This window comes from Pinus tabuliformis, chromosome 5_2, assembly GCF_031772625.1.
Source record: "Pinus tabuliformis cultivar Carrire ecotype Pingquan chromosome 5_2, CPIR1, whole genome shotgun sequence".
NCBI lineage: Eukaryota > Viridiplantae > Streptophyta > Pinopsida > Pinales > Pinaceae > Pinus > Pinus tabuliformis.
The window spans coordinates 243,226,389-243,242,849 of NC_142306.1; positions in this window are offsets into that span (position 1 = coordinate 243,226,389).

Below are 16,461 nucleotides of genomic sequence, written 5' to 3' on the forward strand. Positions count from 1 at the left end.
TGAAACCACAAACCACTCACCCCCCTCCGAAAAAGATGATTCCATTCTCCAGATACCTCTTACCTGACCGTTGCGCTCCCGCCATTCGCCTTCTGCCACCTCATTTGTCTGTTAAACTCCATCAAATCGCATTCATCCCCTCTAGAATTAACCCGTTAAACATTTAATTGGCTTAGCTGTTAATTCAACGAACCCACGCCACCAATAGAAAACCAAATTGCTATATAAACCTCCTTCCCATATGTCAACAAGTTACTGAATTCATGCTTTATCACTGCTAATTGATTTGATTACAAGTTGCTGGACTCAATCTCAATATTGTCAATCGCCAACTACACTCTCTGTCTGATCATTTCCAGTTTACTCCTTCTGTTCCTGTCTCCAGAACCTGACTTCTGTCTATGAATTTCATCCTTCCAATCCAATTTTCACTCCTGCTCTCAGCGATAACCAAGATTCCTCCAAAGGGAAAAGGACTGAGGAAATTGTCAATCCTCTAATCTATCCTCCTGTAGATCTTCACCACGTCCCTATGGATGATAGAGACTACAAAATTCATGAGACACTTTGTGAACTTGACCTCTTCGAGATGTACTACTGGCTAGAAGACAAGTATATTGATAAATCAGATGATATCCAGCTGTGGGAGTCAAATTTACCTCACTACATCTTTCCTCGTACCCACAACACCCCTGATTTTATTAGAAAATGTCATGCTTCATACTTGCCAAGCCAAAGGGCCATAGTCACCCCCACTGGAGAAATTTTGTTTACCATAACCCCTCAGGCCATTGATCAGATGATGCAAGCCCCCACAGTAGACAATGCTACCCCATTTTCTTATGAAGCACTGGTTGAAATATACCAGAAACTAGACTTTGCCAAAAGAGCCCAAACTCTTGAACTATTTTTGACACAAGATGTTGCATTACCAAAGAAAAATCCTCCTTATCCCTCCTCCATATTCCCTGAGAGAGCCAAGAAAATTATCACTGTTGTTTCCTACCTTCTTGGCTATTACTCTGACCAATGGGTAGATGAGGCCATTATAGGATTTTTGTCCATCTTCTTTGCTGATGCTAAGCCCTCAATTGTGTTTAATTTCAACCATTTTCTTGCAGAATCCATTCATCAACAACTGGTTAAATTTCCAATAGAGGAGGTATTCAAATATGCCTCTGTGTTAGTCTACATGTTCCTATACTTTCAGGGGGACAATATTAACCTATCTTTGCAAAAGCTAGATGAGAAGGGAAACCAACAATTAGTCATATTTTGGACTACTCTGGTCATGAAAGAGCAAAAAGAGTACACTTATAAACAATTTACATAGATGTTTTTTCACCCAGCAATAGGTCTCATGAGATGCAGAATAGAATCGAGGATTAGTGAAGAAATCAAAAGGGTGTTGCAGCTGTCAGATCAAGTTCAGACAGGGGACTGGTACCTGTATGAAAATTATTCAGAAATAAGGATATTTGGATGTGATCTCCCACCTTACACGCTGCCAAAATTCCTCCCAATGAATTTTTTTTCCATAGAATACATCAGGCATATGATCAATATGGATGAAATCCACTTCGTTGCTGCCAAGAAAAAGTCCTAGTTTAAGATAAAAACATAGGTTGGCCCTTTCATTTGCAACAACAGGGTAGTAGGGGAAGAGGTAGATAAGATTTTGAAGGAAATGGAGTTAAATCTTAGTTTTACCTGGTCTTATGATCCATTAGGGATCGTTTCTAAACTAAGGATAGAAATGAAGTCTACTCCTTACTTTCACACACCCAGGCCAAAGATAGAAAATACAAAAATTAGCTAGAGTGGGTTGAGAACACCTTACAGGAGGCAGAAGAACAACATGTCTCATCATCAACAGTGCATACTCCTACCATGCAGGAGAAGACAACCAAGAGGAGAAGAGAGGAAGAGTCCCCTTTAGGGACTGATATTTTCAGTGAGGGGTTTAAAATTATGTATAGAAAGAAGGCTAAGCTTAGTTCCAGACTAAGCCTTACCAAAGATTCAGAGCAGCAGACCATTATCACCACTAATGAGCCACTTGTTTCTTCATTAGTGGATGATTAGTCTACACCATCTCCAACTGCCTCTTCAACTTCACAAGAGCAATAGAAAATAATACAGGCAGTTACATCTACTTCAGGTGCGACAGAGAAGAGCATGGATATCTTCAAGGAAATAAAAGTCAGAAATGAAGCCTTGAAGATTAACACTTACAACTAGTTTTGGAAGTAGACTTCTGGTGCCCAAAGCAGGCTATTGTTAGCCTTTGACTCAGAGAAGGGGAAAATGCAGATGACATTCCTTTAGGCATAAGTTCCTCAGCCCAAGGGAGCATCAAACTACAAAAATACATATTTTGAGTTTGATGTCAAGGATATACATCCCATTGACCAAATGGAGATGCATAAGCAGATTGGGGAAATGATTTTCTCTACTATCACTAACACAACCATGACTTTGTCCAAATTACAGGTTACACTAGAAAATGTCCAGTCATAGCTAAAGATGGAGAAAGTTTCTGCTCTTGCCAAAGACACCAGGATTAAAAACTTGGAGGATTTGGTAATCAAATTGGGTTATGATCTTACAAACATCAATGTTGCAGAGGAGCTGGTAAAAAAGAAGAATTTGGACATAGCAATGTTGAGGAAGCAGTTAAAACTGCCAGCTACTGAATATCCTCTAACTAAGGTTATTGCAGAGATAGAGACTCAAAAGGCAGATATGATGAAACTCATCATGGAGCATACTGCACAATTTAAGAAAATGGAGACAGAGATGGATAAATTGATCAAAGAAAAGGAGAAAGCTGCTAAAAATACTACCCCTTTAGAAGCACTTCCTATCACAGTCATTCCTACAACCATACTAGCTACAACAAGTACAGGAGATATTGTAGACCAGTTGGACAATGCAATCCAAAATATGTCTATATAGAATGAAGAAATTAAGAAACTGAATGACCAAGTAAAAATTCTTGAGGATCATCAAAAGAAATCTGAGATTTTTCATGCAACAGAGCTTCAGAGAGCTCAAAATCAGATAGAAGTATGGAAGAAGTCAGCAGCCGAGTCTTCCATTGGCCACATTCACTCTCAAAGTAAGGGGAAGATCGTAGCCACAACCATGGCCCCTGGGGAGGGTTACTCCACGCAGTAGAAGTAGGTGGATATGGTCATGGAAGAATACAAGGACATCTTCTCCTCACCCACAGGGGTACCCTTGGACTGTCAGGTGAAGCATTCAACTGATTTGACTCCTGAAGCACCTCTACCCAACAAGCTGATATATCGCCACTCCATTATGGAAAATGAAGAGATCAAGTGGTAAATCTAGGAATTTCTGCAAAAAGGGCACATTCAACCAAGTTCCTCGCCTTGTGGGAGCCCGATTGTACTTGTAGAAAAGAAGGATGGGACTTGGAGGCTTTGTATTGATTATTAGGAACTAAACAAAATCACTATCAGGGACAAGTATCCAATCCCACAGATTGAAGACCTTTTGGACCAAATCAAGGGGGCCAAGTATTTCAGCAAGATCGATCTAAAGTCTAGCTATCACTAGGTTCCAATAGAGCCCACAAATGTATGGAAGACCACCTTCAAATCCAAGGAAGGCCTTTTTGAATGGTTGGTTTTTCCCTTCAGGTTGACAAATTCCCCTGCTACTTTTATGAGGCTAATGGATGACGTATTGTAGCCCTTGACCAACTCATTCATAGTTTTTTATCTAGTACCCATCCTCATCTTCAACAAGAGTTGGGAAGAAAACTTACAACACATTCGACAGGTCCTTCAAACCCTTCGACAGCACAAACTGTGTGCCAACTTGGAGAAATGCACCTTTGGCATGAGCCAGGTCTAATATTTGGGTTACATCATAGATGAGTGTGGCATGCATGTGGATCTGACTAAGATCCAAGTCATTTGGGATTGGCCAGCCCCGACCACTCTAACGGAGCTTTGCAACTTTTTGGGCCTTGCAAATTTTTATTGGAGGTTCGTGTTGGGATTCTCCCATATCACTTGGCCTTTGAGTTAGATTACTAAGGATGGGGTGAAAACAAATTTTTCTTGGTTCGAGTCCCAACAGAAGGCATTCATTGAGTTGAAGCACCGAATCTGCTCTACATCGATACTCACACTTCCAGACCTACATGAGCCATTTGAAATTGAGACAAACGCCTTAGAATATGTTATTGGTGCAGTCCTCACCCAGTACAGGCATCGATTGGCCTATCATAGTGAGACACTTTCCGATACAATTCGGAAGTACCCCACCTATGATAAAGAAATGTATTCCATCGTGCAGGCTTGCCGACAATGGAAGCATTACATTTTGGGGAAGGAGATGGTCATCCACACCGATCATCGACCTCTTCAGTTTATACAGAAACAAGGGAAGTTGCAGAACAATCGCCATCATAAGTGGTCTACATATCTACAATAATTCCACTTGAACATTAAATACAAAAAGGGTAGCACCAATAATGTTGCAAACTGCCTCAGTCGACCCCCAATTGCAACATTGACTACTGTTCTCAACTCTTGTGGCCATGAGACCTCTGGATGGCCGAAACTATATAAAAATGATCCAGATTTCACCTCCACATACCAGATGCTAGTAGATGGAAAGAAAGTTCCTGATTTCCACCTCCAGGACACATTATTATGCTACCTGGGCCACCTTTGTGCCCCTTCAAGTGAGCGTGCCAAGATAATTTGGGAGGTGCACTGCAGTTGGGTCGCACGACACTTTGGTGTGGAGAAAATTGTGGCTATACTACAAAAGTACTTTTATTGGCCCAAACTCTGAATAGATGTTGGGAAATATATCAGATCTTGCACTGCCTGCACTATCTCCAAGCCAACCATCAAGAAGCAAGGCTTGTACACTCCTCTTCCTACTCCCAGCCAACCGTGGGAATCCATCTCCATGGAATATATGTTTGGCCTCCCTTCTACCAATCATGGTAATGACTGTGTATTTGTAGTTGTGGACAGATTTGCTAAGATGGCTATATTGGCGGCCTGCAAGAAGAGTATCACAACAGAGGAAAATGCTAAACTCTTCTTTAAACGAGTATGGGTAAATTTTGGAATCCTAAAGACCATTATATCAGATTGAGATAGCAGGTTCCTGAGCACTTTCTGGTCAAGCCTTTATACACTATTGGACACCAAGCTCATCAAGTCGATTGCCTTCCATCCCTAGACTGATGGCCAGATGGAGGTTGTCAATAGGATGATAGTGCACATACTTCGCATGTACAACTCCAAGCATCCATGAACCTGGGGTGAGAGTCTACCTTATGTGCTGTTAACACCCAGGTTGTTCCCTATGACTCCCAAGGGAATACGACCGGGGTAACCACTAACCAATCTTTGGATTACGGTTTCTAGCCAAACTGTAACCAGAGAGGGCTCTCTCTTTATGATTTGTCTCTGTTTTGATAGTGTTTTTAGGCTAGCTATAAATTCAGGTTTGTTTAAGGTTTTGGTTGGATGATAATTTTAGTCAAGATACTTATGCAATTTCCAGGTTGTTCTAGTCCATTGGGCAATGGAGTCAGTGGTCCTTTAGATGTTTGATGTGCTGCTGTGATACTGTAGTGATGCTGCAGAGCCAGATTAGTGTCTGAGAAACAACGTTTGTAATAGTGATTGAACGGAGTGTATCCAGTTAGTGCAAGGCAATTAAGAATCTTACAGTAAACTGTTGGAGTGAGACAGTGAGAATATTGACCCAGGAGGATTTAAGAATTTCTAGGTGATATTCATACATATAGAATTAACAGACACATGAGAAGTTAAGAATTCATGTACATATTTAACCCTGAAAACAAACATTTACAGCAGCAAAAATTGAGCACAAGGTGTAATAAAACAAATCTTGTACTATTCTTTTTCTTCACTGCTAGCTTAATGTGAGATAAGTATGATTTGATAAACATAAGAAAAAAAGAACAAAGTTTTGAAGAAAACTTGTTATTTCGTCAGACAACACAGGAATTCTGCATCAACACATGGAGCATCCTCCAGACATCAAATAATTTCAGGAAATCACTGAGCTCATCCAGCCCTTTGTATTAGATAATTCTGAAAGTGTACAATACAAGTCTCATAGAGAAAATTACCAACCCCTTATGAGTTACTCAGGGGAGTTTATATACAAAATTTTACATCAAAAATATCAACGAATGAGTTAATATCTCATTTATGATATGCTAATCTCCGGAATGCAGTAGCTGAAGGAGTGAATGCTGCAGTAATTCCTTAATGCTTCAGCTGTCAAAATAGTCAGAAGATATTTCGGACTTTATGGCTGTTAGAGTCGGTTGGAGATGCGCTGTTCAAACTTGGCTAGCTGTCGTTGTCTGTGTGATGAGTCACTTTTTAGCTGCTTTAACTGCTGACACTTGTCATGTTGCTTGTCTTGCAGTGACTTGGAGCTGGCAGTGGTCGAATGACTGAAGCTATCGTGGCAAAATCTGAAGCATGAATTGCCACCAATCCTCCTTAGGCATTTGATGTCTGCGCATCTTTATCAATGTTTCCTCGGCCTCTGTATGTCTATAAAGATTGGGAGGGGTTTCAAATAGGTGATTTATTTCATTCTCAATGAAGAACAGGCTTTCAAGTTTGTCATACAAGCTCTGTCCTGTGGGAGGCCTTGTTTGTTCAGATGAACTGCCAGATGCAATAATCTGATTTTCAATAGTGCTTGTCATTCTGTTGGCCATTTGATCTGGAGAGATCAGTCTTCCTGCACCACTAAGTAAGCTGGGCAGGCCTTTTGCTTGCAGCACTCCCATTTTAACTTTGTATTCCTCCACATCTTCTTGCATCTCATAAAACTTCCTCTCCACTGTTTGTATATAGTTCCTGAGAGTTAGTGCCTTCTTGGCAGAGAGGACAACCTCTGTTCTGTTGGGAATGCCTATGGATGCCAATTCCTCCTTCTCGTGCCTGTTCAGGAAATCTATCATTCTGTTTGCCTGCTCTGCTCTGTTCCCTAGCACTGTCTTGGCCTTCTGAATTTCTGTTTGAGCTTGGCCCATTAAATCCATTTGCTCATGCATTATTTTTATTGACCTCCATTGTTGTTTGATGGATTGGCCAATTTTGGCCCATAAGATTCTCTTTATGTCGGCCATAGCAGTCTCCAAATTCAACTCTTTCTCTAAGGCCTTTATTTTTTCCTTTTGGGCCTTTATTTCTCTACCCTGTTCTGCCACAGTCACTTTGGATTTGTCATACTTGGCATCCAGTTCTGCCAACTTCTCCTTGGCTTTCTTTATTTCATCTGCCTGGATCTCCATTGCTTTGACTGCCTTGGTCAATTCCTCAACACTTGGGCTGGCATCTGGAGCTGCTGCTGTTGTTGCTGCTTCTGTTGTGGGGGCCACTGCTGTCCCTGATGTTGCTGCTGTTGTTGAAGTAGTTGGAGGAGCTTGGGAAGTGGACTCTGCCTGTTTGTCTTGTAGTGCTCCTTCCAGCTCTTTCTCCAATTCCCTGATCCTCTGGTCTTGCTGCATTAGGAGGTCTAGTTGGTCCTCAGCCTGTTTTTGCTTTTGAAGTTCTGCTGTTTGAGGATGCTCTGTGGGCTGCAGCTTTAACCTCTTCTTCAATGCATTGAGGTCATCATATTTCTTCTTCATGAGGGCCTTCACGCCCGTTGGATCACTAGGGTCATGTCCTAGATCAATAATGATCTCCTCAAGAGACTTTATTCTATTGTCTTTGGCTTGAGAGGACATTCTCTCAAAATCCAACTGGGTGTTGGTGTTTTTGAGGGACTCTTTCAGCTCATGGGCCATGGTGGCCTTCTCCACCAAGGTTGCATAGACCATCTCCCCAGCTTGCTTGTGGAGTTCAATTTGGTCCATGGGATGTATATCTCTGGCTAGGACCTCCACCCTTGTCTTTACAAAATCTGAAGCTGTCTTAGGCTGCGGCCCTTTGGGCTTAAAGTGGCTAAATATCATTTTTTCTTCTTTAATGTCATATACAGACATTAATCTCTCTTGCTGGGCTGGTGTAGCATCTATAAATTGCTTGTAGACCTCAACCCTTAGCAGCTCATTTTGAGCCTTAATTTCTTTGAAAGAAGCCTTGGTGCTCTTAGGCTTCTTGGTCTGCTAGGAAGAGGAGGACACTTCCAAACTGAGCTGTAAAATTTGCTCCTGCTGAAAGGAGCTTGTACCTGTATGTTGACTGCCCTCCCTGTCTTTTCTTGCACTGTCCAAGACATCTTCAGTAATGTCTTCTACCTCTGGGGAGTCTGCTCTTTGCCTCTTGGCTTCTGGCTGGTGGGAGGATCCACTAAGGGGAGCGGACTCTTCTCTATCTCTTTTTGTACCCCTTTCCTCATGTGCTGGGGTCTGCAAAATTGGAGCAGTTATTGGCTCAGTTTGTGGGGGTGGAATTTGCAGTGCTGGAGCTGCTGGCAGCCCAGTTTGTGGTAGGATAGTTTGCCCTTGCTGCTGCTCTGTTACAGGGGCAGACTTTTCCTTCACTGCTTCCTCCTCTGCACCCATTATGCCTTTGCCTTTGTCTGTGACCGGTGCTGATGTAGAGGGTGCCTGTGGTGTAGTCCTTGTGACTGAGGTCCCTTCTCCCATTGAATAAGGCGGTCTGAAAGGTACCTGCTGCACATAGTCTAGGTCAATAGTTTTTTCAAGCTCCCTCCTATTTTTAAGCATTGTCTCTTCCTCAGTTAGATTTTCAACTAAAGTATCCATCTGCCATTCTTGCAGGTTGGCATATTTTTCAATGTGAGGGTACTGGCAATGCTTAATGCCCATAAGCCTATACTTGTTTCTCCTAGTAGTGATGAAACCTTCAGGGTCATAATGGACCCACCGGAAACTATAGGACAGCTTGTATTTATCCTTAAGGATTAGGTCTGCATCTTCCCACCCTTCTTTCTTGTTCATGATGAAGGGGCCCAACTGGTGTTTAAACTTGAGGTGGGCCTTCTTTTTGGCACTGTGGAAATGGGTGAGGTCGGAATGAATCAACTGCCTGTAATACTCCAAGGCAAATAACCTCATAGGCACATATTTTGGGAGCCTGTATGGACAGAGCTCACAGCCATAGACCCTGATGATAGTATGGTTCTCATATAGGTACCAGTCACCTATTTTATATTTTTTGGAAAGCTGCAGAGCTTTCTTGATCTCATTTGATATTCTGGGAGGAGGGGACCTCATCAACAGGCAAGAGACTGGGTATACAAATTGGTCAACAAATTCACAGTAGGTATAGGGTGAATTTGTGACTTTGTGATAGACAGAGGTCCAGAAGATGACAGATCTTCTTTCCCCTCTGTGATCCAGCCTTCTAATGTAGCATGGGAAGGCTTCAGAATGATAGTACATGAATAGGTGGTAAATATAGGCCGAGTACTTGAAGACCCCCTGTCTGTCCACTCTGCTCAACTGATCATGAATCTTGTTAGCTATGAACTTAGCAAAATTATATTTGCGGGCAGGGGGTTGGCGTGGGCTGTAAGCAGACAGCAATACCAGCATTGTCTTATCCACATACTCACTGTTTTTGTATCCCAACACATAGGCAATCATGTCCAGTAAAAGCCTGCCTACATCATTGAAATGGACATCCAGGTAGGGAGGTGGCCCTGTAGGCTGGCACTCAGGTCTCATGAATGTCCTGGTGACCTTTTGAATCTCCTCACTGGTCATCTTTTCACCAGTCTCCAGCAAATAATTCATGGAAAACGGGATCAGCAACTCTGTCTGATCAAAATGTAACATTTTGTTGATGGACTCAGCATTTATGTAGAAAAGGATCCTCCCAGATGGGATGCTAATAGCTCTGTGCTGCACATCATAGTTTTCAGCACATAGGTGAATGATTTCAGGGAAGACATTTACAGCTGGGAGACAGTAATATGGTAGGTTTGACTCCCATATCCCATGTGTACCATGACCATCCTTATAATCCTCTCTTAGTTGAGTGAAGGTCTGCAAGAAGTCTCTGCTACCCTCAAAATCTTCAATAAGATAATCCTTGTCAGCAAATGCCAGGGCCTCCAGCTCTTTATTTGGTGGATTTAATGGAGCCACACTAAGGGATGAGGATGCAGAAGCAGCCATTGTGACACTTGATTTTGAAATAAGGTGATGGTAATGGTTTGCAAAGTTCTTTGAGAACTCAGGTAACAGGCCAAATGTAGACCAAGTCTCTTGTGTTTTTCTCAGAGGGAAATGCAAGTTGGTTTCTGTATTTTGTTGCAAATTCACTGGGATGTGAGTTGCAAAGGATAAGTTGCCGAGTGTATGAGGTTTCCTTTGGTAGAAATTGCAGCTGGCCTGTACTCGGCAAAAGGGAACAATGCCGAGCACCTCGAGGAGAATTTTACAGTTTCTGGCCCGCGAATTGACTGCTTTTATGCTGAATTTGTGGTCCTGGGGGTCAACAAGTCAGCTTAGCTTGTTTTAGGTAGTAGGTGCGGAGTTTATGTGGACCTTTACAGGTGTTTTAATGGCAATTTTACAGAGAAAAGGAATGCATGGGTGAAAAGTAAGCTTTACGGTGAATACCTGGACAAACTAGCTTGAAAGCCTGCGGGCTGGACCGTGAAGGCTTAAGGCAGCTGAATTCTTGACTTGTGGCAGTCTGAAACTTGAATTTGATGGCTGGAAACGAATTTTCGCGGCAGCTGGTTGACAACGGCTACGTCGTTTGTGCGTGAAAATGACCGCAAACGGCTAATTTGGTCGTTTATAACGACAAATTTGGACAAAATGTGCAATTGGCGCTTTTCCGCCGATGACGTCAGCATGACGTCATGGTGGGGCCCGGGTAAGGAGGTGACGTGGCTGCTGAGGTGTCAGCCAGGGTGTCAGGACACGGTGGCGGGTGGATAAGGTGGCAGGGTTACGTGGAGGGCCACACGACGCAGGGGCGGCGGAGGGCGCTACGTCAGGATGACGCAAGCATGACACAAGGGGGAGGCGGTAACGGGATGGTGGTAAGCGGGTTCCCCGCACCGCCTTAGTTGATAAGTGGTATTGGGGAGGGGGGCTCCGAACAACCCCAACGTTTGACACGCGTCCAGGGTACGGCGCCCAAAACCACTTTCCCCGGACGCTAAAGGTCGGCAGGTCGGGGGTTGAAAATGACCGCCCACCGTTAGATCTGGGCGGCAGAGATCAGACGGCTGGCGGGTCCTCCGACGGATCGCGCAGGTTTGGGGGGACCCACCGGTTTATTTAAATATTCAATTAAATACTTTTGGGCGGAAAACTTTAGGATTGAGGGTTTTCGTGGGTTTTTCGGGGATTTTTGGGTTTTTCAAGGGTTTTATAAGGGAGAAGGGGTTTTTTAGGAGTGGGTTTAGCAGGGGGAAAGGGGTTTTCTGTGTTTTTTGAGCAGAGGGGAGGTGAGGGCTTAGGGGAAGGTTGTTGCTCATAACCAGAGGTTAGAGCAGCCCCAGGACAGGGTTGACCATAGTCCCAGGTGGACTAAAGTCTCCCTTTAGACAGACATATTTAGCTATAATGCTAAGAGGAGGATATTTATAGAATGCTTGGGGGTTTATACACCATGGTGTTATAATACTTAGGGAAAGGGTAATATGGGGGTTTATATAATAGAGTTAGGGGTTAATATGGATGAAAGAAGTGGATTAGGGGAGACAAAGCTAAGTTTATTTGAGAAACACTTAGCTTAGGGAGTAGATCAAAATGAAAAGATTTTTACACAAGAAATGTGGCTTTTAAAGGGACAAGAATCACCATAAAACCTTAGATTTTTCATCAATCTCCATGGATGAAGGGATGTTAGTAATAAAAGTGGAAGGGGAAATTGGGAGTTAGACATGCTCCTTTGCCTTGCTTTTCTTATCTTTGACCAGCAAGATTCAATCTGAAATGAATACCACTTCTGCAACCCCATCTACTTACCCAACTACTTTGTCTAGCATTTTTTGTTTCTTCTTGGAGGGTGCACTTAGGCTTGCAAACCCTTACTTGCCTTTTCTTTTCTTTGGCTTTTTTTTTTTTTTTTTTCTATCTACTTCTACCCTTATTTCTTCCAAGGTCCTAGATTAAGCTGTTGGGAGCCTTTCTTCTCTACCTAAACTACTTGTCTACCAAGATTAAACAGTTTGGACAGACTTCTTTTCTATATTCTACAACTGAAAATTTAAAACATGACATGATCCAGATTAGACTGTTGGACCACCATTCAAAATTTGAGTCCATACCAAGCTATAAGCACAGATTGTATTCTTATGGAAATATGTGATCTTTGCATCATCAAAGCAGAGCATATTTGGACCTTTTCAGTGCCAATCATGAAATATGAAACCTATTGGTATAGGTAGCTAACAGTGGCTCCACATGGGGATGGTGTTTCATTTGAAAGACCAAGAACAACAGGTCAGATTGCCTTGCTCCTTGACTGCTCTTGCCAATCTTGAAGTTTGCTGCTTTGAAATGCCAAAATTGTGTGCTTCTTTTCTTGGTAGACCTCTGATTCTATTCACCTTTCGATGGCAGTTTAAGAAAAGTTTGAGAAATTGCATTTCTACATGTTGACAGAAAATAATATATACATCTGGATATGTACAAGGGAAAACTCAGGCTGCACTTATGGGTGATATTCAAAATAGTGCTTCAGCATCCTGCCATTCACAGGACCCTCATCCAAATCAGTTTCATTGAGACTCTTAAGGAAATAAGTGTTGTTTCCTTGTACTGCTTGGACAGCAAATGGTCCTCTCCAAAGGGAATCAAATTTCCCATGTTTTCCCTTATCCTCTCTTCTTGAATCCCACTTGAGGACTTTGTCACCAGTGTTGAAATCTTCTGCCTTAGTTCTTCTATCAAAAGCCTTCTTTAAATTTTCTTGTAGAACTTGGACTCTGCTGAAAACTTGGTCTCTAGTTTGCTGTAAACATATGATTTGATTGATTCTTCTTTGCATATCATTTGGTTCAGCTTGGCTTTCTTGAAGAAGTTTCAAAACAGGCACTCCTAGTGATGAAGGAAATTTGGCCTCTAATCCATAAACCAACTCATATGGGCTGGTCCCAATTGATCTTTTGGTTGTTAGTCTATCTGCCCATAAGGCATTCACAAGCTTCTTATGCCAGTTCTTTTTGTTCTCTTCTAGCACTTTCTTTATGATGTTTACCAGCCTTTTATTTGATGAGTCAGCAAGGCCATTTCCTTGGGGATAGTATGCAGTAGAATGGCCCAAGGTGATGTGAAATTTATGGCAGAAGTTCACCATTTTCTTGGATCTGAAAGCAGTAGCATTGTCTGTTATTATTTTGTCAGGACAGCCAAATCTAGCCAATATGTTGTTCTCCAAAAACTGAATGATGGTGGAATCATTTGCTTGTCTGCATGGAACAGCTTCAATCCACTTAGTGAAGTAGTCTGTGGCTGTTAAGATCCATCTATGTTTGCCTGAAGATGAGGGATGGATTTCCCCAATGAAATCCAAGCCCCATTGTTGAAAAGGTCTCTCTGTTGCAATAGGCCTCAAGGGAAGTGGCAGCAACTGTCTCTTTCCCTCAAACACCTGACATTTATGACATGAGGTTGTGAATTTCTTGACATCAGAGAACATGGTGGGCCAGTAGTACCCAGCCCTTAGTATTTTATCCACAGTGGACTTCCAGTACAAGTGTCCACCACAGTCACCTGCATGAAATTCCTTTATGATATTGTTAGTTTCATTCTCAATTAGGCAGTTTAGCAATATGCCTTCATGGTTTTTCCAAAATAGATTTCCATCCATGACACAGAATTTAGAAGCTTTCATTTTTAAGAACCTACATTTAGTTCTGGACAATCCTGGGGGAGCACACTGGTTTTGCAATACATAACATATATCAAAGTACCAAGGGGATTGTTCAAAGGCTACATTGATCTTTGGAGTCGCCAGCTCCGGTTCACTGTCCAGCTGGTTAATGTCTAAGGCTTGGAAATTTGCTTCTGTCATTAATTTGGCCAAGCCTTGCCCTTTTATTAGTTTTGTAGGTTTTATCTCAATGTCAAATTCCAAGATGTTGGCAATCCACTTTCCTCTTCTGCCCTCTAAATTTTCTTGGGTGAGAATGTCTTTGACAATAGGACTTGGCACATATGCTATAACATGGGAATAAAGGATATAAATCCTAAAGTCTTTAATGGCTTTGACCAAAGCATAAGCTTGCTTTTCCATGATTTGATACTTTAAAGGTGCATCTCTAAGAGCTTTGCTAAAGAAAGCAATTGGCTTCTCATTTCCTTGGTCATCTTTTTGCAATAAAACAGCAGCAATAGTATGCTGGGAGGCAAAAGAGAAAATGATAAAGTCCCTGTCAAACTGAGGGTTGGTCAACACTGGGGTTTGGGTAAGGGCCAGTTTTATACCTTCAAAGGCTATATTGGCTTCAACAGTCCATTTGAATTTTGAATCTTTCTTTAGCATATTATTTAATAATCTGATTAGTTCCGCTAAGTTTGGGATAAACCTTCTCAAGAAATTGATTTTTCCCAAGAATCCTTGCAACTCTTTGACATTTCTTGGGTGGGGCATTTGTAGGATAGCCTGTATCCTATCTGGGTCAATTCTAATGCCATCTTTAGAAATGATGTGGCCCAATAGTTTACCTTCCTCTAAACCAAACATGGATTTCTTGGGATTTAAGGAAATTCCATATTTTCTGCATTTTAGGAAGATCTGTCTCAAATGTTTTATATGTTCTTGGTCTGATTTTGAGAAAGGTGTAAGGTCATCTAGGTAAATGACTAAAAAGTCATGAATCTCTTTGGAAAAAGCAATATCCATTGCTCTTTGAAAAGTTGCCCCTGCATTTTTCAATCCAAAAGGCATCTTTACATATTTGAAAGTTCCCCATGGGGTAGTGAATGCTGTTTTGTCCTGATCATCAGGGTGCACCAGGATTTGATTGAAGCCTGAAAATCCATCCAGTAATGAGATCCTTGAGGCCCCTACCACTCTTTGGAGAATGTGGTCCATCTTGGGTAATGGATAGTTGTCTTTGAGGGATACTTGGTTCAGATTTCTTAAGTCCACACATAGCCTAATTTCACCAGTCTTCTTTCTTGTAGGGACTAAGTTGGAGATCCATTCAGAGAATCTGATTGGTGCTATGATGCCAGCCTTGAACATTTTTTGTACCTCTTGTTCCATTGCTGGGAGAAGCATAGGATTGATTCTCCTCAATTTTTGTTTAAAGGGCTTTTGATCAGGTTTGAGAGGGATTGTATGCTGGATAACAGAGGTGTCATAGGACTTTAGGTCCTCATAACTCCATGCAAAGACATCCTGGAACTCTTTAAAGAGGTCAATGTATTTAGGCTTTTGGTCAGGAGGTAAGGAAGCAGACAATTTAATTATTTTGGGTTTGTCAATTGTACCTATGTTGCATTCTTCAATGGCTGCATTTAAGGGCTGCATTTTTGGTTTTCTGGGGATATCATTTGAATCAAAGATGTCCTCTAGTGGAGTTAGGCCTGTTGGTAGAAAATTGTCTTTCAGCTCTATGATTTCAGTTTCAGCATTGGCCACTTCCTCACAATTGATTGATTGAATTTGCTGAATGTTGTCTTTGTTGAAAATAGTTGGATTTAGCATTTGTTTTGCTGTTCTAGGTGATATTGGGTGAGTATTTTTCTGAAACTGTATTTGTGATGGACTTGCTCTATCAAGTATTTGTGATTGACTTGCTGTATCAAGTATTTGTGACTGACTTTCTGTATCAAGTATTTGTGATTGACTTGCTGTATCAAGTATTTGTGATTGACTTGCTGTATCAAGTATTTGTGATTGACTTGCTGTATCAAGTATTTGTGATTGACTTGCTGTATCAGTGTCAATATTTTGTTGGAAATAATACTGAGAGGGGGGGTGAATCAGTATTATCAGATCAATCAAACTTTTTCAATGCTCAGAAACATATACGCTACTTCAGTTAGGTGAACCAGCGTGTACACGCTACTATGACTAAATAAAACAGCGTATAAGAAGAAAACTCATAATTTAGTTAGCTTATTCTTCAGTTAAGTTCATCAGGACATTATTCACCACATTAATAGTAAACAGGTGCAGTATAACAGAACAGATCAAAAGCCACACACATGAACACCAAGATGTAAGGTGGAAACCCAATGTGGGTGAAAACCACCTGCTGCAAGTTGTCTCTATCTTTCTTTAATATGAAACTTCAGTTTACAATCTTTTGTACTGGTGCAGCCTTATACCAGTACGCAGGCTACAACCTGCAGAAGGCTACAACCTTCTCTCGTTCTCCAAACTTCCTTGGAAGGGAGCTCCAACCCCCTTTGCTCTTGTACTAGCCAAGATACTAGTACGTAGGTGCTGACCTACAATCTTCTTTCCTTCAGGTACCACCTTTCATACATTTTCAGACTGGATATTCCTGAAGCACAAC